The following is a 26,276-nucleotide window of genomic DNA, read 5'->3' on the forward strand; positions in this document are numbered from 1 at the left end:
TTAGGGGGTGATCAGGCTGGCAGGCAGAAGCAGTTAAGGGACAATCAGGCAGGCAGGCAGGCGAGTGGTTGGGAGCCAGCAGACCTGGATTGTGAGAGGGATGTCCGACTGCCGGTTTAGGCCTGATCCCACCGATCCCTGTGGACATCCTCTGAGGGGTCTCAGATTGGAGGGTGCAGGCTGGGCTGAGGGACACCCTCCTCAGTGCATGAATTTCGTGCACCAGGCCTCTAGTCTATATAATAAAAGCCTAAGCTACCGTTACAGTGGAATGACCAGAACAACTGGTCACTATGATGCGCACTGACCACCAGGCAGCAGATGCTCAATGCAGGAGTTTCCCCCTGGTGGTCAGTATGCTCCCACAGGGGGAGCGCCACTCTGCCAGAAGCTGGGCTCATGGCTGGCAAGCGCAGCCGCGGTGGCGGGAGCAGTGCTAAGGAGCAGCGCTAAGGAGCAGCGAGCTGAGTGGTAAGGAGCAGAGAGCAGGCGGGCGGCAAGGAGTGAGGGGTCCCGGACTGGGAGTGGGATGTCTGCCTGCCAACTTTGGCCTTCTCCCTGGGGAGAGAGGGCCTGAGCCAGTCGACAGACATCCCCCGAGGGGTCCTGGACTGCGAGAGGGTGCAGGCAGGGCCGAGGGATGCCTCCCCCCCAGTGCATGAATTTCATGTACTGGGCCTCTAGTTCATTATAAAGAACTAAAAATAATTTCTTCCTCCTACCTGGAGGCATATCAAGGGCAGGCATCGGTCCACACTGTTTATAGGCACTAAAGGGGTGAACTGACTGTAGTAAGTTTAAAATAATAAAGCCAACAAAAGATTGGACTGTCCCTGGAGACATATCAAGGGCAGGCATCAGTCCACACTGTTTAGGCACTAAAGGGGTGAACTGACTGTAGAAAGTTTAAAATAATAAAGCCAACAAAAGATTGGACTGTTGTTGTTTTTTATCACTATGCACCATCAATGCTAAGCATGGTGGTGATAAAATACTCCGCAATGAAAAAAACACTGTGATTGTTTATGTTCACACAGCTGCTATAGTTACAACTGAATTTACTTATATATCTGAAAAGTTCAAATTAGCATGTTTTTATTATTTTTATTACTTATTTAATACAATCCTATCTCCTAATCTATTAGAAGATAGGATTGTATTAAATGATAATAGAGAACTCCCAATTATACATTTTCAATACAAGGATAAGTTTGTCAGGGATCTGAATTATTCAGACTTGCTTAAGCTCGGTTCACTTATTTCTGTATTTAAACAGTAGTTAGAAATAAGCAATGATATTACAGTGTTTGTAAAGCTTAAAAAATAGAACATGTGGCTTTTCAAACCTGTCTTCCACATGCAAATCATTCTCTTAACCTTGAGTATTTCACCCTTTGGGAAGTGTTATTTTTTCCTTGTACCTCTCTCTTTTCAAAGAAGATATTAATGTAATTAAATATTATTAAACCATCACTTTTTCTTTCTCTTTTTTGGACTTAATATTTACTTTTTCTGTAATGAATATTTTTCAAGCTATTCTATTATTTACTTGTTTCATCACATAATTATTACTAAAAATCACTTTGCAATATAGAGGAGAGTTTGTTAAAAATTATATCTTCTGATGGTCAAATATGCTAGATATGCTAGACTCCCATCTTGGCAACTTTATTTATCTACTAGTGACCCAGTGCACAAAATTCATGCACATTAAAAGGGTATTAATTAGAGGAAATATTTTAATATTGCTATTTGCCCTTTCTCTATAATAGAAGTGTGAGAGATGAAAGAAAATTAGTAAAATGTATATGAAAATCTTCCTCCTGTCAGAGTCTGGGACATGCCAAGGGAACCAGAGTTAAGTCTCCGCCCACCCATGTGCACCTCTAAATCACATGAGACACAGACCTGGCCGGCCCCACCCCCATTGGGCTAGATCCAGACCCGGCCTGCCCCACCCCCATCAAGCCCCACCGGATGGGGGGTGTGGCCTCAGGTTACATGGCCTGGTGCCAGGGTGGAGGGCATGGCCTGAGGTACCCCGGCCTGGGCTGGGGGGTGCTCCTTGAGGTCGCCTGGCCCAGGCCAGGGGGCTGGGCCTGAGGTCCCCATCAAGCCCCGCTGGGCAAGGGGCGTGGCCTCAGATTTCCTGGCCCGGTGCCAGGGTGGGGGGCATGGCCTCAGATCCCCTGGCCTGGGCAGGGGTGGGGGACATGCCTTGAGGTTCCCCATCAAGCCCCGTGGGTGGGGGGGCACGGCCTGAGGTGCCCTGTCAAGCCCCATCAGGCAGGGGGCACTGCCTCAGGTCCCCTGCACTGGCCCAGCACCACTCAGCCTCAAGTCCCTGCTGATTGCTTGGTAAGGCTCATTACAGGAACTCAGCCTCTGCTGTGGGCGCAGCCATCTTGATTGTTATGGTGTGTTGGTCAATTTGCACATTCCCTCTTTATTAGATAAGATGTCTTTTTTAAAAATGGGAGTAGCTACTGTGCTTCACACATGATTTCTATAACCAGTCTCTTCAGACTGTGCTTCATGGTTCATCCCTACATTATGAAGCAAGGACCTGGTTGTCTGAGTGAGCTGTACTCTTAAAAATACATATATTTATTTTGCAGAGAGGAAGGGAGAGGGATGGAGAGGTGGAAACATCAATGAGAGAGAAACATTGATTGGCTGCCTCCTGAGAACTTCCTACTGGGGATCAAGCCTGCAACCCAGGCATGTGTCCTGACCCCCTGGTTCACGGGCCAATGCTCAACTACTGAGCCATATTAGCTGGACTGTACTCTTTCTTGTATGAGACTTGATATTTGATGTATTTTTGTTTACATCTTTGATCTGAAATCTTTGTGATAAAGTTCAGGTACACTTTTAAAGAGTGTCAGTGGAAGAACTTAGAAGAATGTTTCTGAAATACCAGATAATAGTGCCCTCCAGGTGGGCCATTGTACACAGCGAGTTGAAAAAAAAAGTGTCTCTCAGAAGAATAGAGCACAGAGAACCAAGACAATCCTTATACCTCTATCCAAGACAGAGAGGGAAACTTCTTAAAGATCTTTAGAATAATGCTACTCAATCTCTATTGGTGGAAAAAATGATGTGCTAGGCATGTGAAAGTTTTGAGCTCTCCCCTCAGACTATCAGATTTATCTCCATAAATTATACACAAATGGTTATAAAATCTCACATATCAGGAGTTTCATAAACTCCATATTTGTAGTGTGTATTCAAAAACCTCTGGTCTAGCACAGAGATGATGAAATGGCCCCCAGAAGTGAAGTGAACTGCCCAGTATTCCTGGAAAGGTCTCCTTGTTCCCAGTCTAGGACATTACACCACACTCCTTTAATGTTTGCTGAATAACAGGCTCATAAATAAACAGCTATTAAAATAATATTAGGCAACAAGTTTTAAGTATAGAAATAATTCATGGGTTGCTAATTATTAATTGTTATGCATTCCTCTTAACTTTTTGCATCTTGTTAAAATATAAAATTTAGGACTGTAGTTAAGCACCAATGTCTTTGAACTACAATCTCTTCATGTATTAATCAGGACAATGATTGCTGCTTGAGAGAATTATTTCAAATAATATAGTAGATCTCAGTAAATAATAGCTATTATTGTGCTTTATTATTCTTGTTATTACTAAGGCTAGAAGAAATCTTAAAGATCACATAATCTTTTTACAAACAAGAAAACGACCAGGGCAGTGACTGCTTCAAGGATATGCAGCTAATTCATAACAGACTACTGATAAAGAGCTCACCAGAAATAGGTTGATACTTCTCAGCCTCCTCTTTTCCCAAAACCTTTATTCCCACTCCACATATGCTCCCAGAAATGATCTGGGCTCTTACATGCATAAGAAATGCTTTCTCTCTCTCTCCTAGGATTTCTTGCATTCTTTGAATTTTACATTTTGTTATTTTATTAGACCTCATCCACTTGACGAGGGTGTGTGTGTGTGTGGGTGTGTGTGTGTGTGTGTCTGTGTGCACGCCCATCCGCACTTCTACTCATTTCTCTGGCTTTTTAACAAAAGATTCCCTAATCAGTTATTGATAAAAGACCCACAAGCACTAACAAAGGAAGTCCAGGCCTCATATCCAAAATAAAGATCTCTAAATAAATACAGAGGCTCAAACTTCTCCTATCCAGTACCCTGGCTTAGCTAAACAAAAACGACTAACTTTTGGCTTAGGCCAGAAAAGCTAAAACTAATGAGGTGAAACTGTCACCCAATTACTATGACATGTGCACACCTCCCCTCCCCCTCAGCCCTCAAGGATGAGGAGGACATAGAACTTTCTGGGAAAATGTATTAGAAAGGCAGCATCTCCTCTCCCTACCCATCGACATGTTTATTCAAGTAAAATTAGGCTAACAACCATTTCCAGAATGGCCCAAGAAGCTGCATGTAGAGGCAAGCTGGGCTGAAGCCACCTTCTTCAAATTGAAGCATGGTCAAGGAGGAAAAGGTTGAGAGAAGGGCTAACGATGGGTCGTCTAGGTGAGAGTGTCAGGTTTACCCAGCAGCAGCTGGAGGGACCAACCCTGTCTCCTTCTTTCTAGATACCATGTCCCGCCTGCAGCGCCAGGCCAGGGAAGATCCATCAGGTGGCTGGGAGTGAACGCAGAATGAAAACGACCCAAAAGGGCAGCAACTTTAGGATTAATGACTTGGAGAAAGCAAAGTTTCAGCAGATCCTTTGTTATCTGTTGGAGAATGCTTTTTTATTTTGTTACTGAGTGCTTTTACTTTATTCTCCTCCATAAATGGTGTAGGTGTTTGTTCATTTTTATTGAGATGTTCTTTCTTTGACATGTTTCAAAAACTGGGGGGGATAGTCTTCTGAACTCTAATTCTTTCTTCCAAGTGAAAAATAAATGCCAACTGAGCTTTCAAGTGTTTATGCTGTCACAGGTGGCCTAAGAAGGTCTATGCTCTGTTAACAGTCAAACACATGAATAACTAAATAAATGATACCCTGGACTAAATACCAAAATTTAAAACAATTCATAAAAGTTTGATTTAATATTGCATTTCTCAAATGAAATTTTTTTAAAAGAGGTTCAAACAGAATTGATCATTCATATACTTGCACATATGGCAAAATGTTTAAAAATTGAACTTGAATCTTTCAAATGTTGGTGTTTTAAGTTCTATCTTCTATGTATAGGAGAACCATAACAAGAAAATAAAAGGATAACAAAAATATTAACCCTTGCATTTGAATACAATGCAAACACTGATTCCATTGCAGACCTGGTGATATTGCAGTTCATTACCATGTCCATATCCCAGTGGACATAGTCCATTTTCTTTTATCACAGTGTGGACATCTTAGATAAATGAACATTTCTCTTTCTGTTACCTCATTCAGCTTAGCATGTTTCTCCCTTGGTGGGTGTATTGCTGTTGTTTCAGCATTTACACACAACCTCCTGGTGTGCAGAGTCTGTGTGCTGTAATTCTATCTTGCACAATACTTTGCTCATCATATTTTAAGTCATACACATAAGCTCTACTTAGCTGACTGGATATTTGGTGCATAAAGCCTAGGAACTGGTCACCCACCCCAACTCCCCATGTGCAAATTGTGAGAATAAACAAGTAATCTTTTCTGTCAAAGAAGGGAGTTTAGGCAGTACCATTTTGGCTCAGGTGACTTGCAGCTCCCCTGGGAGACATCATTTTGAAATGGCAAAGGTCAACCCCTCCCTTTTTCCTTTAAATTAGCCAATCACACAGCACTGTGAGCCTAAGCTCTGACTGAGTTTGAAGAAAGGAGTAATTGTCTCCTAGACACTGCAGAGCATGAAAGTCAAGGAATGTTATCCAAGTTTGAAGAAAGAGTTAAATAGGAAAAGGGGGAAATTGTAATAATAAATAAGTAATCTTTTCTCTCAAAGAAGGGAGTTTAGGCAACTGCCATTTTGGCTTGCATGACTTGGCAATAGTCATTTTGAAATAACAAAAGTCAACCACTCCCTTTTCCCTTTAAGTTAGCCAATCCCACAACACTGTGAGTCTAAGCTCTGACCAATCAAGAATGAGGAGCTGATGACATGCGTGAGGAATAAAATCCCGCTCAGTGTGCGTGCTGCCAGAGCCTGTGAGTGCGCACCCTCCTGCAGAAGTAAAGATATTTGCCTTGCTGTCTGGCTCCTGAGTATCCTTTGTGTTCTACTAGGACCCCTGGTTTAGGGGCTCGCCTTATTTCTAACACCTATGCACAGCTCTTTCTGCTTTTCATTTTCAAGTAGCTGGACAAAGTACTTTTGTATAAGGAGCAATACTTTAATAACTTCTTGATAATGATGAAATGACCATTTAATTATTTTTCCAGTTATAAAAAAATCCATCAAAGATCCAGCTTTCTATATATCACCACACAACCAGTCGACACCCAATGGTAATATAAATTGCCCTTTATTAATTTTATGCATAATTAAAATTTCATTTGAAAGTACCAAATTAAAAAGATGAAGAAAATTGAAGCCAGACAAATTTAGAAGTGGTAATAATTACACTACCATTTTCATCTGGAATGCAATAGAAAACTAAAGACCCTTTTAAAGATTTTATTAAAACAAGTTGTAATGAAAATTGAACAAAGTTAAAGAATAATCTACTCTAATGGTTGGTAGTGAGGAAAAATGGAACCCCAGGAGAAGTTGCCAAATAATTTAGCTGTTTATGTCCAAATATCCAATGGAAAATGAATAGGATTTGTACATTTAAAGCAAACAGTACCCCATATTTCTTGCTATCTTTATCAATATGGAAATAGAAATCAGAGAATTAATTCTGTGCTTTCTTATTGGTACTGCAATATTTAGACTTGATTTATGAATTTTAATATTAAATAGAGTATGCCAAAGAAGATCAATTTTATAATAAAAATATTTACTAACTAAAGTTTTTATTGACATTTAGCTTTGAGAGGAGTAGGTGCAGTACACTTTTTATTGATCACTTATTAGGATAATTTCACCATTTTGTTTTTTGTGTATAAACAGCTAATAAAAAGGACAGCTTCATATGCGCTATATGAAATGTTAGACTTACAGAATCAATGACTGGGGGACAGTCGGTACTTTGGGAAGATATATCAGCATATTAAGGTCACTGTGTTTCATGAGATAAACACTGAAGGGCTTTTTGTAGAAAGTTGGATAGTCAGCATCCCTGCCTTTAGTCAAGCTCATGCCTTCAACTGGCTTCATTTAAATTGTTTTACAATAACTTATTTGTTTTCCATGCTTATACACTAGTAAAAAATTAAAGAATAAGAACTAAGATTCAAATCTATGAGGGCATTTAGGCATCCTCAGGTAAACTTACATTTGTCCTTATTTTAAACTATACTGGTCTTCTTCTTCCACATGAGTGGTGTAAATTGTTTTTCTTTCAGAGTTATAGGAACTCTTTCAGGTCAACAAGGTGACATTTTCAAGCTAGAGTGACAATTTATTTAATGGTACTCTGTCTATCTAAAAGAGTCAATATATGTGTTTTTTTAAACTCCTCCTTTTTTAATAGAATCCGGCCTGACATTGTTATGGTTTGGTTCATTCTAAAGCAAGGAATGTTGACGATTTGTTAATGTTAACAAGAAAATATTACTATTAACATGAAATATTTTATTAAAAATAAATGTGAGCCCAGCTGGTGTGCTCAGTGGCTGAGCACAGACCCAGGTATCAGTTTGATTATAGTCAGGGCAGATGCCTGAGTTTCAGTTAAAGCCCCAGTAGGGGGCATGCAGGAGGCAGCTGATCAATGTTTCTCTCTCATCGATGTTTCTATCTCTCTATCCTTCTTCCTTTCTTTCTCACTAAAAATCAATAAAAACATATTTTAAAAATAAATAAATGAATTAAAAAACCCAGGCAAGAAAAAAAGGAGTGTGTGTTCATAAAGTGGTAAAGTGCAATGCTCAGTTCTTGTACATGTGATTCAAATGTCTCCTGGCAATACCAAGTAAAAATAGTAATAATAAGTTTACAGCCTATGCCTATAAATATCCAATAAGTATAAAAAATCATGCTGGTTGACAACTATTGAAAGGCAGGCAAAAAATAAAAAATACCATCAAAATGTGTAAAAGAATTCTAGCCCCATAATTTAAAAAAATAACTTTGAAATGTTTGTAAGGCAAAGAGTAAGGGAAGAAAACAAAGATGAAGGAAACTGAAACAGAAATATTTCTTTCTTATAGTTCATGAAATGTTACAACTATAACTGGAATCATCAAATTTACACTGATCAAATGATTATAATTTTTAGATAAAAAAACTAAAAATAGGCTAGGGGTGAGACCAACAAACATTTCCAAGTCCACTAGTGGATGGTCAGTGACTAGATTTTTATACTCTACTTCTCCCTCTCTTGTTATTCTAATCAGCCTGGCTGAGCTTTGTCCCAGTGAAAGCTCTTAAGGAATAGGCACTGTCCACCATAAGGAACAGCAAACTGGTGTGGGGGTGCATAAAAGATTAATAGATGGCTTTACCAACACATTCAGGCATTGTTTTTGGAGAAATCAAGTTAATATGTTTCTATAAATAAGATTTTCCAGTTGATTCTCTCACTGTGAAAACATTGCCTTTCATTGTTAGAAGTAATTTCTTTCCATAGCTCTCTATATATGAAATGCTATAAAGTTTATTCATCAATGAGCTCATAAAGATGAGAGAAATGCACTATAAAAGAGAGAGGGAGAAGGAAAGAATAAGGACATGCCAAGGAGAAAGGAGTCTTAGCCTAGTGACATAGCTCTGTGCTGCCTAAACCTAAAGTTCCACCCTGGTTATAAGAGGCAGCAGCACAGCAGCCTTAGTGGGTGCTGGTGCAACACACCTTGCATGGCCTGGAATTTTACGCAAATATATCTGTGATTCTTCTTTTTGTATGCTTGACGTTCTCAACTTTTGCCAGAGTGAGGGATCTCTGTCCAGCAGCCTAATATTGAAATGTTTGTAAGGCAAAGAGTAGGGGAAGAAACCAGAAACAGAAATATTTCTCAATATTCATAGCTCAATTTCTGATGAGAGAGACTTCTATTGTGGAAAATAATTACAAAATATTGTGTATAGCCCTAACCAGTTTGGCTCAGTGGATAGAGCGTCGGCCTGCAGACTGAAGGGTCCCAGGTTTGATTCCGGTCAAGGGCATATACCCTGGTTGCGGACACATCCCCAGTAGGGAGTGTGCAGGAGGCAGCTGATCAATGTTTCTCTCCTATCCCTCTCCCTTCCTCTCTGTAAAAAAATCAACAAAATATATTAAAAAACAAAATATTGTGTATATGTGCATGATATGTGCATGTATGTGCCCATGCATGTGTGTGTCTACTGGGGAGAGCAGTCTAGTCAATTCTATTTCTATTGGAAAACAAGGAAACGTTTTATACAGATAAACTGGAAAAAATGATTCCTTTATGCTTCACACCCAGAATCTACACAGATAATAAAGCAGAAAAATATGAAAAACACTTTAGAAATATTTCTACTCCAAAATAAACAAGCAATTTAGAAAAAGAAACAACTAGAACTTTATTTCATGGGAATTATTTCTAACTTGATGTGTGTGTATGTAACATTCATAAGGCATTTATTCTTGAGGCCAGGGACATATCTTTCTCATCCTTATATCCATAAAAATCTAGCAAAGAGTCTGATACATTGTTAGGAAATATATATAACTTTTGAACAATTATAAATGATATGTATGTTTTTCACCCATTCAAATATATAGGTATGTATAAGTATGTGTGTACATACACACACACATAAGTATATGCACATACATACACATATCAGGAAATCTCTGTTTATATATGTTTATATGCATAAGAATTTGTTTGTTTATATATATATCTATATGCATAGACACACTCAATGAAAGTATTAAATATAATTTGTACCATTTTACTATACTATACTGCAGACAGTGTTAAGTGCTTTAATTATATTGACTCTTCTGAATAAAGGATCCTAAAATATATTATCACCTTTCTACAAATGAGGAAACTGAGACAGAGCCAAGATATAAACTCAGTGATTTTACTCCACAGTGATGCTCTTGACCACTAACTACACTATACTATAATGACTCCAATATAATAATGAAGGTTAAATGTAATGCAATTTAATTTAATTCAATTCAAAAATATTAGCATGCCTCTACTGCTCAAATACTGTGTTTAGCTCTAGGAACACACACACACACACACACACACACACACACACACAGATATAAGTATTCTGCTTAAGGTCTTTTCATACTGGCCACTATACACTCTTTTAGAGACTTGCCACCACCCCCCACGCCCATTCCGTTAATGTATTTGTTTTGATCATACCTCATCACTTCATTCTAGCCATGGAATGGGCATTGATAAAGGTCTATCTTATCCAACCACAATATCTTATTCTCCTAGAACCATTAGTTGGCCCAGGAGTGAGCATGTAGACTAGTGGGACCAATCAGAGTTCTCCTCTGGAGGTGATAGAGCAGTGGTTCTCAACTTTCCTAATGCCGTGACCCTTTAATACAGTTCCTCATATTGTGGTGACCCTCAACCATAAAATTATTTTCGTTGCTACTTCATAACTATAATTTTGCTACTGTTTTCCGGTTGTCTTAGGCGACCCCTGTGAAAGGGTCGTTCAACCCCCAAAGGGGTCGCGACCCATAGGTTGGTGACCCACAGTTTGAGAACCGCTGTGATAGAGGGATGCTGGCAGAAATAAGTTAAAAGAAGTTTCCTTCCCTTCAGATGCTAAATACAGAGGGTGAGTGGAGAAAGAGGTGGTGTGTGAATTAGAGACAGTCAGTAGGCATTTTTGCCAGAAGATGCTCATTTGTAGGAAAACAGGATAAGGTCTGCACACAGTGAGAACAGACCTAGGAGCTGTAGGGAGGGAGCAAGAAGCCCACTAATGTCATTTAAGTCCAGGGATTTAGTCAAGTGTAAAGCCCCTAGACTTCCCAGTAAGTGAACTAGTAAATGGTATTTTCTGCTGTAGCTTGAAGTCATCTTGTTTTTAAGACAAAAATAAACCTCAGGAGAGCGTCTGCCATTCTGCTCAAGCAGCCAGGTCAGAATACCAACTTACATTGTATTCTGGGTATAGACCAGTAACATTAAAGTAGATATTCACTTCATCATCAAAATTGTTCAAGATAGACACCAATCATGGACTTAGCAAAGTTACAGGTAATTCATACTTCCTCTCTTGATTTATAAAGACCAATATGTTATTATGATTTACAGAGTAGTAAAGGAGAGAATGTTCCTACTATTTCCATAAAAGAAAAGGGAGTTGGGGGGTTGAACATCATAGAATAAAAATTATTTACACTAGCTACATGATACTACTGGGAAAACAGTAGGTAGGCAAAACTCAAGCTATCTAGTGCAATACTTTGCACTGATAAAAAAGGAAAGATACAACTGTCAAAATTAAAACACTATAGTTAAAACACAGAACATTAGAATTAGTTAGTTAGCCTGGGAAATCTTGTAGGAGGAAAGAGCTTTAGCTCAGACCCCAGTCTCTTGTCCCCTGAGAAAAAGAATCGATCGCTCACAAGACCAAGCAGAAGCCCAACTCTGAACTGTTAGGGCTTCCTTGTGAGCCTTTGTATTTCAGCTTATTCCATACCCATGTGTATGCACACCAAACAATAACAACAATTCAATACATCTTAGGAAGCAAAGCTCATTTTACTTAAGACTGTCATCAACAAAACACAGAACAATGATTTGTTTTTTATTTTACACCTGTTCATTGAGAAATGAGTAATACAAACTCCAAGTACCTCCCATTTTCCAGCTGCCCTTGCTTTTTAAGTCACTTGGGCAAAAAGAAAGCCTGAGATCTGGCATATTCAGCTAGGCAGACTCAGACACGGACCAAAACAAAGACCTAATTGATTACCACACTTGGAACACATAAAATAGAGCCAAGATTAGCAAAGGGGAGTGAGCCAAGATTAGCAACGCGGAGTGAGTCATTTCTGATTGTTTTTGTAAAAAATTATTATGAATTTAGTAACTTAAAACAACACATACTACTATTTGTTATCTTAAGGTCAGAAGTTCTAAAATTAAGGTGTTATTAAGGCTCTGTCTCTCTGGGGAGAATCAGTGTCTCATCTTCTCTGAAGATCCTTGTGATTACACTAGGCCCACCTGGATAATCCAGGATCATCCTCTCACCTCACAATCCTTAATATCATCTGCAATGTCTCTGTTGCCATGTGAGGTGACATATTCACAGGTTCTGGAGATTAGGATTTGGACATCTTTGGAAGGAAGGGGTGCATTGTTCTATCCTCCATGCACAAATTTGTGGCTACCTTCCTGAAATCTGTTCCAACTAAGGCCAGGAATGAGTGTGGATCTGAGCTGGCATGGAGGATCAGTCCATCTGTGAGAGAAAGAAAAAAGAGGTGGAGGTTGGAGACCAAATAAAACTCAATGAGTGTAGCTGCAAATTGTGTTAAATTGCTTTAGCCTTCAGCTTGCTAAAATGGGTGAATTTTTTTGGGTTCTGCCATATTAACTTATTGATTTTAAGAGAGGAAGGGAGAGATAGAAACATCAGTGATGAGAGAGAATCATTGATCGGCTGCATCCTGCATGTCCCCTACTGGGGACTCAGCCCACAACCCAGGCATGTGCCCTGACCTGGAATCAAACCATAACCTCCTGGTTCATAGGTGGATGCTCAACCACTGAGCCATACCGGCTGGGTGTGCCATATTAACTTTTTAAATAAAATTATTTGAAATCATTTTTATTGTCTAGCCACCGTATACTGACTTTCCATTTATGGTATTATAGAAATAAAATGGATTTGGGAATCATCTAGATTTGGTTTTGAGCCTTAGTTCTTATTTTAACTGTCATCTTGAGCATTATATGTACTCTCATTCTCCATTTCCTCATTTGCAAAGTGGCGATGATAATTTCTGCCTCATAGAATTGTTCTGAGAATTAAATGTAGTAATTATGTAAAGTGTTTACTTAACACACAGCCTGGCATTCAGCAGGCACATAATTTCAGCCTTTCTTTCTCTGAAGCACATGAGCTTTCTGGGGGTTTTGGCAGGAAATCACATTTTTAGAAACTGCCTGAATATTGATAGTTTGTCAAGAAGCTGTATGGTTTTGTTTTTGTTTTCTTGTAAAGACCCTTTATTTGGTAGTGGGAAAATTTGAAAATTCTAGTTACTTAAACTTGTCTTTCACCTCTGCATTCAGAGATGTTTTAACTATTGGTGAAAGTCACAAGGCAAATGGGAAATTTGAGTATAGTTAGTTTGAATACAATATTTATACTTCTATATTTTTAACTAAATCGTGACTAGATTTTGATGACTATGGTGAAACTGGTTCACTTTTATAAGAAGTTTTCAGTTCTTCAAAGAATTCCTTGAGAAATATATCGACAACTTTCTCTGGTCTAGTTTGAGTGGCATAAATGCCTCACCTTCCCAGTGGTCTGGAAGATCTGTTATTTTCACAAGCCTTTTGTGTGATGTCCTTGCTTTAACAAACTGAAGCTTTCTTATAAAGAAAACATATTGTATGTCCACAGTGAAGCTCTCAGCAACCTTCTTACGGTTTTAATATTTAAAAAACACTTTTTAAAAGATTTTCTTTTTAAATATCGACTTTAGCAACTTGACAACTGATGTTTTGAAAATAAAATTACAAAAAACTCACTCAGTCAATAATAGGTGACTTGAGTCCACTTTCAGTTCAGAGTTCACAGCCATTCATGAATGTTGTTGCAGAATATGAAGCCTCCTACAGTGATCTATTGCTGTTCATTGTAATATAAACAATAACTATCAAGTATTGGACACTGCTGCTCATTCTACTGGATTTTGAGTGGTATACTCTCAAAGTATCTGTACTCTGCTTCCTTGACTCTTGAAGAAGAACACTGACATAATTGTCTATAGAATAATCAGGGCTTACTATTCTCAATAAACTTTTGCTTTTCTGAAATGAATATATGGTTGCTTTGCCTCCATAAATGGTAAGAATATTGGTACATATTGAAACCTATACCTTGGTTTTGAGAAAATTAGTTATGCAATTTATTTTGCTAGATCTTTTTCCTGGATCATTAAAATTATGAAATTTAGTTTAATTGAGAAGCAAATAATAGTCTTTTGTGGGAAATACCCATAATAGATTACACAGCACATAAAAAATTCCAAAATGTTCTTTGTTGAGACAGATGGTGAATCTATGCAATGGAAGTTGCAATGTCTCCATTTGCAAAATTTAAACATCTGAACAGTGACTGATGGAACTTGTTTACTAATACAATCATTTCATCGAAATTCTTGTTCTTAAGTGTAATCAGAGTAGAGAGAGACCCTAGTTTGCCATATGTTTGGAACCCCTACTAGTCAATAACACCCCACTCCAATACGCCTTCTCTATATTGTTTTAGTGCGAAATAAAACGAATGTCTCACAGCATGTGAATCCTAAGAAGAGTAATTTAGAACATCAAAATTTTCAGTGGGCCTCAAAGCAGCCATTTAAGGTCTGCTCAAGTTTTGTTGTGGAGGCTGGTTTCAATTGTTTGCCAAGACTATTGAAAATGAATTTATCCTGCCAGCTGCCGTCCAGCCTTTATTGCCAAATAAAAATCTTTTACCTTATTATAACTAAAATTTGACATAAATAACTTCTCCCTTTATCTTGAAGCCTACCCAATAGGAAGGTAGCAAAAAAGGATCAAATTAAAGCAAGAAGTCAAAAGAAAAAAGAAGTTAAAGATCATGACACCACAAAATGTGGGCTGCTCAAAACAATAACATGCAGTTTAGAGATTCAGAACAAACTCAACTTTTTGTTGTGAGAAATGATTTATAATGGAGACTTTTACTAATACAATATTGTCTCTTATCTATTTTGGCTTTGCTTACATAGAAAATCAAATAAGGGGAAGGTCTAAGATGATGGAGTTAGATGGAAGCTGCACTCAACTCCTCCCATGACCACATCAAAATTACAACTAGGTTATAGAAAATAAACCTAGATGACCACCTGAAGACAAGCTGAAGAGAAGTCACACACCCAAGGATAAACATAAGAAGCCACATCAAGACGTAGGAGTGGAGACACAAAACGCACTGGCCCCACACTCACATGTGGTGGTTGAGAATCCACAAGGATATCTCAGTTGTAGAGGTCCCCCTGGGGGAGCAAGGGGTCTTAGCCCCATGCCGGACTCCCCAGCTCGGAGCGCCAGTGCTAGGAACTAGAGTCCACATAACATCTAGCTATGAAAAGCAGCAGGTATTCTGTCCTTACAGGTGAAATGGAAGGCTGCTGGAAACCCAGGCATCACCTTAAAGGGGCAGGGCACAAGCTCTCATTCGTTGGCACTCATCCTGGGCTCCAGCAGAGGGATGACAGCTCAGGGGATAGTGGAGTCATACAGGAAAAGACTGAATTTTGTGGCGTTGAGGCGGGGGATGGAGGAATAGCCTTTAATGCCCCTGTGTTAAGTCCTCCTGTTGCACAGCCCACAGTCACCATCTTCCCTGGGTTAAGCGCTCTCCCACTTAGCCTTGTGAGAAACACTAGCTCTGCCCTGACTCCTTTGAGCCTCACCCTGACCATATGCACATAGCCAGGTCTGTCCGCAGCCCCCAGCCTGGGCCCACATTGCAGTTTTTCTTGAAAAGCTTGTGAGGAATTCCAGTCAAGCTCGGAAAGTGCCAGAGACACACAGGGAGAAACTAAGTTGTGTGGCATCAGGGTGAGGGATGTCTTCCTGCATGGCTGGCAGGCATCAGCTTTACTGTGTGAATCCTCCCACAACAAGGCCAAATCTTAATCTGCTTTAGCCTCGTGAACTCTACTAGGTCCACCATGATGAACACAGCCCCACTGCAAAGGCCCCATGCAGGTGGCAGCTGGCCTGTGTATTCTGAGACTTTTGCTGAGTGACTATAGACCCAGCACTGGCACCAAGTTTGAAATTGTATTAACCTGGTAAACATCACTCACTTGTCTGTACCTGGTGGTTCCCTAAGAATATGCCTAATGCAGCTTGCATACTGCCAGAGGCTCCTCTAGTGGCTGAGCCTAATGGGCACCTGGCAGGTGGAAGCAGCTCTCAGGTGGGATACCTTGGGCTTTTTGCTGACCTGCCCCAAGCCTGATACTGGGGGAAGCCAGCCTCGGTTAGCAGCTTGGTCACTCCCACACATACCCAGGCACACCAGAAGCAGGTACTAACCATGAATTGCTTTATAACTCCTAACCCAGGGCCAGTCACAGGCAGCATCTGACATTGACATGCAATGGAGTCCCAGCCAAGATACCCCAGAACCAACACACACCCAGGGGCTGGCTTCAACCAAAACAGAGCACCACCTGATTAGGTCCAAAATAGCACTCTCAAAGGTCATAGCAAACACCAGACCCTGCTGGAATGAATTCTGCTACATGGACTCAGATCCCACACAGCAGCTCATACACTGTGATCCTGGCCAATTTCCACAACCAGCTAGCCTGAGGTTCAACTCCACTCATGGATGTGCCAGAAACTATCAAGGTTTAACTATAACAGGTGGGCACATATAACCCATTCAAGGGACACTCCTAGAGAATCTAGCTCAAGTGTTACTGGGCCCCACAAAACACCTTCTACTTAGGGCCACCATACCACGACTGGGAGATATAGTAGATCTACCTAATAATACACAGAAACAAATGCAGAGAGGCAGCCAAAATGGGGACACAAAGAAATATATCCCAAATGAAAGAACATGAGAAATCTCTGGAAAAAGAACTACCTTAAATGAAGGCAAGCAATCTATCAGAAAAAGAACTACCTTAAATGAAGGCAAGCAATCAATCTATGTTCAAAACAATGATTATAATGATGCTCAAGGAACTTAAGGAAAAAAGAAATGAACTCAATGATAATGCCAAAAAAGAGAGAGTAAGCATTAAAAAAGGACATAACCATAATAAAGAAACAATTAGAAATGAGAATACAATAACAGGAATAAAGAATACACTATAAGGAATCAAGAGTAAATTAGATTAAGCAGAGGACTGAATCAGCAATTTGGAAGACAAGGTAGCAGAAAACATCCAGTCAGAGTAGTACAAAGAAAAAAGAATTTAAAAAATGATGATAGTTTAAGGGACCTCTGGGACAACATCAAGTGTAACAACAGCCACATCATAGAGGTACCATGAGGAAAGGAAAGAGAGCAAGGAATTAAAACCTATTTGAAAAAATAATGACTCTCCTAACCTAGTAAAGGAAAAATACAGACAATTTTAGGAAGCACAGACTTCCAAACAAGATAAACCCAAAGAGGCCAACTAGAAGACACATTATAATTAAAATGGCAAAAGTTAAAGACAAAGAGAGAATCTTAAAAGCAGGAAGAAAAAGACAGTTGGTTATCTACAAGGGAACTCTATAAGACTGTCAGCTGATTTCTCAACAGAAACTTTTTAGCCACAAGGGACTTGCATGAAATATTCAAAGGGATAAAAACCAATGACCTACAGCCGTGACTACTCTAACCAGCAAGGCTATTATTTAAAACTAGGGGCTCAGTGCATGAAGTATCATGCACGGGGGGTGGGTCCCTCAGCCCGATCTGAACCCTCTCCAATCTGAGAGCCCTCAGGGGAGCCCTCTTCAATCCGGGAGTTTCTGTTTGTCTTTGCAATCATATGAGTGAATTGTCTGAGACCCCCAACCCAGTTTGGTTTTGTGCTCACAGAATAGTAGAGGTCTTTTTTTTTTTCTTTGCTCCATTGATGGAGATTTCCTAGAAGTTGCAGGATATCTTCCTTTTAATTTTTCCTCAACACTCTGACTTTACTTATGTCTTTCACCTTTGCTTTCCCTCCATCCCCCACCCGCAACAGTAACTTGCTCCAGGCTCACTTTGCTCTAGTGTCTAGGAGATCCCGCAATGCATCTGCCACCAGAACTATGATTCCCAGCATTCCTGGTGCTCCCCGCGCTCTGGGCTTCCGCTTCTGGTCCAGGGGCTGCCACCAGAGCTACGATTCCCAGAATTCCTGGTGCTCCCCACCCTCTTGGTTTTCGTTTCCAGTCCAGGGGCTGCAGAAACAAAAAGGACTGGGAACTTCAGCAGTCCCCAGGCCAGGCTGATAGGACCGGACACTCCAGTGGCGTCCCTGGGACCCAGGCCACTCAGCGCCTGCACGTGTGCTCACTGCCCACAGGTCCTCCATCTTTGTCAGGTTAATTTGCATACTCACTCCTGATTGACTGTGGGGCATCACGAAGGGATGCTCAACTTACATATTTGTCTATTATTAGTGTAGATTGATGGAAAGATAAAGAGCTTCCCAGAAAAGTAAAGCTAAAGGAGTCCATCACCATGAAACAAGTATTACCAGAAATGTTAAAAAGAAGGGGGAAAGGAACATAAATATCAATAATAAAATGGCAATAACTATGAACCTATTGATAATTCCTTTAAATATAAATGGCTTAAATGCTCCTATAAAAAGACAAAGCATAGTTGAATGGATAAGAAAACAAGACCAATATATATGCTGTCTACAAGAGACTCACTTCTTACTGAAAGACACAGACTGAACATAAAGGGATAGAAAAAGATATTTTATGCAACTAGAAAAAACAACAACAACTGGGATAGCAATACTCATATTAGACAAAATAGACTTTAAAACAAAGGCTATAATAAGAGACAAAGAAGAACAATACATGATGATAAAGGGATTAAACCAATAAGAGATATAACCCTTGTAATCATTTATACACCCAACATAGGAGCACCTAAATATGTAAAACAAATATTGATGGGCATAAAGGGAATGATTGACAGTAATAAAGTCATTGTGGGGACATTAATACCCCATTGACATCAATAGATAGATCTTCCAGATGGAAAATCAACAAGGAAACACCAGCCTTAAATGACATATTAAGCTAAATGGATTTAATTAATAATTTTAGAGCATTTCGCCACAGAGCAGCAGAATACACATTCTTTTCAAGTGCACATGGAACATTTTCCAGAATAGACCACATGTTAGGCCACAAAACAAGTCTCAATAATTGTGTTGTTGCTAATCCTTACCAGAGGATAACTTTTCAATTGATTTTTTTTTTCAAGAGAGTGGAAGGGAGGAGGGAAAGGGGGAGAAAGAGAAAGAGAGGAAGAGAGAAACATCAATGTGAAAGAGACACATCAATTGGTTGCCTGCTGCATGCACCTCAACTGAGGCCAGGGATAAAACCTGCAACCTAGGTATGTGCCCTTGTCTGGGGATCGAACCTACAACCCACCAATTTGTGGGTTGATGCTCTAACCACTGAATCATGACAGCCAGGGCTCAATAAATTTAAGAAGACTGAAATTATATTCAAGCGTCTTCTCTAACTACAATGATATGAAACTGGAAATCAATTATATGAAAAACAAATGCAGAAAGGCTAAATAACATTTTACTAAACCATAAATGGGTTACAGTGAAATCAAGGAAGAAATCAAAAATACCTCAAGGCAGATGAAAATGAAAACATAACAACCCAAATCTGTGGGACACAGCAAATGCAGTCCTAAGAGAGAAATTCATATCGATACAGGTCTACCTTAAAAAACAAGAAAAATCTCAAATAAATGATCTAATTTACACTTAAAGGAACCAGAAAAAAAAGCAACAAATAAAGCCCAAAATGAGTAGAAGGAAGGATATAAATATTGGAGAAGAAATAAACAAAATAGAGTAAAAAATAAAATACAATCAATTACACCAAGAGCTGGTTCTTTGAAAAGATAAACAAGATTGATAAACTTTTAATCAGATTCCTCAAAAAAAAAAAAAGAGAGTGAGGACTCAAATAAATAAATCAGAAATTAAAGAGAAGTAATTACTGACACCCCAGAAATACAAAGGGTTATACAACAATTATATGCCATCAAGTTGGACAAAGTGAAAGAAACAGATCAATTCCTAGGAACATACAATGTTCCAAGACTGAATCAAAAAGAAACAGAAAATCTGAACAGACAGATTACAACCACCGAAATTGAACGGTAATCCAAAAACTTCCAATAAACTATAGTCCTCTATCAGATGGCTTCACAGGTGAATTTGACCAAACATTCAAAGAAGAATTAACTATCCTTCTCAAACTATTTTTAAAAATTGGCTTCTAAGCTCATTTTTTGAGGCAAGCACTATCCTGATTCTAAAACCTGACAAAGTCATTATAAAAAAGGAAAAGTACAGGTCAATATTTCTAATGAACATAGATGTAAAAATCCTCAACAAAATATTAAAAAGATCACACAACATGACCAAGTGGGATTTATTCCTGACATGTAAGGTTGATAAATATTCACAAATCAATTAATGTGATACACCACATAAATATAATGAAAGAAAACGTCATATGATCATATCAATAGATGAAGAAAAAACATTTGACAAAACCCAGCGCCCATTTATGATAAAAACTCTCAGCAAAGTGGGAATGGAGGGAACATATCTCAACATAATAAAGGCCACTTAAGATAAACCCACAGCTAACATTATACTCAATAAAAAAAAGGCTAAAAGTGTTTTTCTTAAGATCAGCAACAAGATGAGGAGGTCTACCTTTGCTATTCTTATTCCACATAATATTGGAAGTCCTAACTGTAGGAATCAGACAAGAAGAAGTAAAAGGCATCCAAATTGGAAAGGAGGAAGTAAACTGTCATTATTTGTAGATGACCTGAGACTATATAGAGAGAACCTTAAAGATTCCTCCAAAAAACTACTAGAACTGATAAACAAATTTTAAAAAGCAGCAGGATACAAAAACAGATGTTCAGAAACTGATTGTACTTTTATACATCAATAATAAACTGTCAGAAAGAGAAATTAGGAAAATAATACCATTTATAGTTGCCTCAAGGAAAAATATCTAGAAATAAATTTAACCAAGGAGATAAAAGATTGTACTTGGTAAGTTATAAACAATTAAGAGAGAAATTGAACAAAATACAAATTAATGGAAGCATATAGCATGCTCATAAATAGGAAGAATTAAGGTTGCAATCTATATAATTAACAAAGCAATTTATAGATTCAATGCAATCCCTATCAAAATACCAATGGTGCTTCTCATAGAACTAGAGCAAATAATCCAAAAATTTATATAGAACAACAAAAGACACTGAATAGCCACAGAAGTCTTGAAAAGGAAGAACGAAGTTGAAGGTATCATTATACCTGATATCAAACTATACTACAAGGTTATAGTAATCAAAACAGCATAGTACTGACATAAAACAGACACATCAATGGGACAGAATAGAGAACCCAGAAGTAAACTCACATATATATAGACAATTAATTTATGACAGAGGAGTCAACAACATACAATGGGGTAAAGACAGTCTATTCAATAAATGGTATTGGGAAAATTGGACAGATACATGCAAAAAAATGAAATTAGACCATCTTTTTATACCATATACAAGAATAAACTCAAATGGATTAAAGACTTAAATGTAGTCCTCAAAACCACAAAACTTCTAGAAGAAAAGATATGCAATAAACTCTCTGACATCTTTCTTAGTAATATTTTTTATATAACTCCTTGGGGAAGGGAAGCAAAAGGAAAAAATAAACAAATAGGACTACCACGGACTAAAAAGTTTTTGAACAGCAAAGCAAATTATCAACAAAATGAATAGACAACCAACTGAGTGGGAAAAGATGTTCACCAATGATGCATTCAATAAGGGGTTAATATCTAAAATTTCTAAAGAACTCATACAACTTCATATCAAACAAACAATCAAATTTAAAAATGGGCAGAGGACCTGAATGGGTAGTCACCAAGGAGGACGTACAGATGGCCAACAGACATATGAAGAGATGCTCAATGTCACTAATCATCAAAGAAATACAAACTAAAACCACAATGAGATATCACCTCACACCTGTCAGAATGGCTATCATCAATAAATCACCAAACAATAATTTTTAGTGAGAATGTGAAGAAAAGAAAATGTTTGTGCATGGTTGGTGGGAATGCAAATTGGTGCGGCCACTGTGGAAAACAGTATGGAGGTTTCTCAAAAATTAAAAGTGGAACTGCCTATGACCCACTGATTCCACTTCTGAGTATGTATTAGAAGAAAGTCAAAGCACTAATTCGAATATATATATATACACCACTTTGCTCATGGAAGCACTTTTTACAATAGCCGAGACATGAAAGTAACCCAAGTGTCCATCAGTATTCGAGTGGATAAAGATGTGGTACATATTTACAATGCAATATTACTCTGCCACAAAAAAGAATGAAATCTTACCACTTGTGACAATAAGAATGGACCTAGAGGGTATTATGCTAAATGAAATAAGTCAGACAGGGAATGACAAATGCCATATGATTTAACTTATATGTGGAATCTAAAGAACAAAATAAACAAATGAAGCAGAAACAGACTCATAGATGCAGAAGATAATCTGATGGTTGCCAGAGGGGAGGAAGATGGGCAGCTGCATGAAAAAGGAGAAGGGATTAAGAAGTACAAATTGATAGTTACAAAATAGTCATGGGGATGTAAATTTCAGCATAGAAAATATAGCCAATAATGTTGTAATAATTAAATATGCTAGGTGGGTACTTGAAATATAGGGGGAATCATATGATTATCTAACCACTATGTTGTACACCTGAAACTAATATAAAATACTACTGAATGTCAAGTGTAACTGAAAAATGAAATTAAAAAAAAAGAAAATCAAATAAGTTAATATAGCCATCAAGGAAAGATGAATGAGATGTCTCTTAAAAGGAAACTTTAGTAATTTTTCTTACTCTAGTCCAGTCTGGCCCACACACTTGCAGGATGAGACTACATTTTTTCCACAAGAGTACTCAGAGATGGGTTGACAATAACCAAGTTTTCAAAATGATGGTTTGAACCCAGAACACTTACATTTGCAAGATCAGCTTATCTTTCTTCAGAAGCAAAATTAAATGGGAAAGAAAATTATAATCACGATTCTAATTTACTAGTTAATAATGCTTAATAGCTGTTACAGTGACAATTACATTTAAAATGTAATTCTCTTTCTATTGGAGTACCGACATTGAAACCCAATTAATTACTAAACAGTTGATTATTAATTAGTTGTAGTAGTTAGGATACAGTCTAATATATTGTATCACAGAAACCTGTCAAAATCCAAAAACAGTAAAAATTAAAACCAGATCATAAAATAGTATTGAGTAAGAGTACAGTTTGTGAATTGGAGTCTTCTAAAGCTGAGACGGAGTTCAGAGGCATGACTTGACAGGATGGCTTCTAAAGTGAAAATGAGGAAGTTGTTTAACCTTCACAATAATTGGTTATTACAATGCGGGTTTCCAGATGGTGGGGGATTGGTTAGAAATGATTACCTTATACACTCTTTTAGAAAGATGTCTCATGTGTTGTTGTTTGATGTTGTTTTTTCTTTTTTTTTAATGCTTATCAGAGGCATTTACAAGAAATAACCTTAGCTTCACTTATCAGTATGTTTATGAAATACTGATTTAGTTTGGCTTATGTGACTTACGTGGTTTTAACTTCTTCAGGGAGTTTCAAGTCTGTTCTCTATTTTCTTTTATTTAACAGACCTGGAATACCATGGCTTTTGCATAACAGTCCAGTACACACAGGCTACCCTGCTCCAGAAGGCCACCTAGGGACCCAGATTCTGCCATTCTCTTGGGACTGCCCTTGCCCACCTGGTTGGAGCTGTCTCACAACCATCAATATCCTCCAGCCTGAGGCAAAGAATAAGAAAAAGGATGTGGGGAAGAGAGAAAAATGCATCTTTATTTTAAAGCTATGACCAGGAATTTCACACAATCCCTTGCCCTAAACATTGTCACATGATTACCCCTAGTTGCAAGAGAAACTGGAAACTGTAACCTCTAAGGGGGTGGCCCCGTGTCCTGCTAAAATGTAGATGTAGAGCAGAGGTGAGAGATTATGTTACTAAATATCATTTAGCGTCTCTGCTAGAGTATGGTATCTGAACAAGCAAAGTTAAATGAAGTGCTTAATAGAATCAAGCTCTCATAGGCCATTCTAACGAAGTAAGTTAGAGTTCTCAGTTTGCTTCGTCCTCATTGATTTGCGGTGCCTCCTTTGACATGAAAGGACTATAATGTACAAAAATCAATGGCAACAATTGTACCTACCTCTTGAGGTTATGAGGATTAATCCTCAGGTCTCCACTTTTTCCTCCAGAAGGCCACTCAGGTAACTTTTCTTTCCATAGGTCCCTTACAGCAACTCATATACTTTTTCAATCATAATATCCATCATGTACCCTTGAAATTGTTTTCTTATTTATCTGCCTCTGCCGTTAGACTATTAAGCACTGTAAGAACAGTGCTTTTCTCATTTACTCTTATACCCTCAAAGATTGACACATTGTATAGACTCGTCTATTAGTTAACTGACTGAGTGACTGACTAAAGCACCAGCATAGGCAGTTTGAAGCCCACTGAGGTAGTTTACCTGGGGAGGCACATTCCTGAGCAGTCAGAGACGGCAGAAGGGCCCTGAGATACACAGGACAGAGAATAGGATGCGGAAGCCTTTTCAAAGAGTGGAACACGTCCTTTTCACAAAATTGGTCAGAAGCTCAGAGAATGTGGATAAATGAAAATTAGAGAGGGAATCTTCAAGCTAATTAGAATTAGGAAAAATTAGGAAATAGTTGAGTTTAGGAAGCAACCGCAACCAGTTTGCACCGTTGACCCCTGTTCTTTTTACTGAGAGTAGAACTTATGGGTGGTGTCCCCTCTTCATCACAGAAGGAGATTCTGGCTCTAGGTGGGCTCCGCTTTTATTCTGGGAAAAGTTCTGCAATATTTTTTCTTGCATTTATAAATGGCACAAGATGAATTTTAGGACTGTGTGTCACATTGGCACACTGATTTTGCATCCTCAAGGAGGGAAACTGTCACTGGGAATTATATTCATAGGTTTTCAGAAGACACATCACTGTGGAAACTGGCTGGCCTGGTTATAGCTTGGCATGTGTGCAGTCAGGTATAACGCAAGTGGTACTTCCTTGTACCTCAGAAATCTTAGAGGACCGAAAGCTCCTAAAGACCATTTTCCCATCCCCTTTTCCAATATCGAATAAAACTCCAAGTTCTGAGGAGAAGATAGGAGTTTTATCCCATCATCTCAGGAACTCCCTGTGGGAAGACATCCACAAGGAAGCAGATTTCAGTGGAACATATGGAGATTTTTACCACTCTCAGAGCTGTCTAAAATGAGAGTGAACTGCCTCCCAAATAATGAAATTCACTTCACTTTCAGTCAAAGAGGAGAAACTAGATCTTAGTTTTCAGTGGTGATTTGGGATAATGACCTCTAAGTTCTGTTCTTATTTTAAAATTCTGTGATATAACTTTTTCTTACTGACTCAGAGGATCATGATGAATATGAATGTGTATTGCACACTGGTGCAATGTGGTCCTCAGGGTCTCTGAGGTGAGTTCAGCTGCAGTTTGCTAAAATACCTTGCTCCAGGCTGCCTGCTTTTGTTGTTAGTTTGTATTCTTCTACTCCCAATGCTGTCCATCCCCCTGCCCAGGCTGGTCAACTAACACACTGCATATTGTCTTCTCATCTGAATTGAAATCCTTGGTGGACACGAAGCCTTGGTACATAGGACAGGTCTTTGGCCTAAGAATTCTACTCAATGCATATTTGGTGAATGAATGAATCGTGAGTGATTTCTTAGGAGAGAATGTTACTTTTCTTTTTTTTTTAATATATATATATATTATTGATTTTTTTACAGAGAGGAAGAGAGAGGGATAGAGAGTTAGAAACATCAATGAGAGAGAAACATCGATCAGCTGCCTTTTGCACAACTCCCGCTGGGGATGTGCCCGCAACCAAGGTACATGCCCTTGGCCAGAATCGAACCTGGGACCTTTCAGTCTGCAGGCCGACGCTCTATCCACTGAGCCAAACCAGTTAGGGCGAGAATGTTACTTTTCATTTACCACTATTTAGAAAGGACCCCTGCCTCATGCATTTACCCCAAACCCAAACCACACAGATTCCTTGACCTTCTCTGTGCAAGACACCTTAGATTCTTGCTGTGTTCTGACATTTCAACTGTTTCTTCCCTGTCTTCCATATACCTACTCATCAGTGAAACTTCCATT

The sequence above is a fragment of the Myotis brandtii genome, unplaced genomic scaffold (assembly GCF_000412655.1).
Source record: "Myotis brandtii unplaced genomic scaffold, ASM41265v1 scaffold49, whole genome shotgun sequence".
NCBI classification, from domain to species: Eukaryota; Metazoa; Chordata; class Mammalia; order Chiroptera; family Vespertilionidae; genus Myotis; species Myotis brandtii.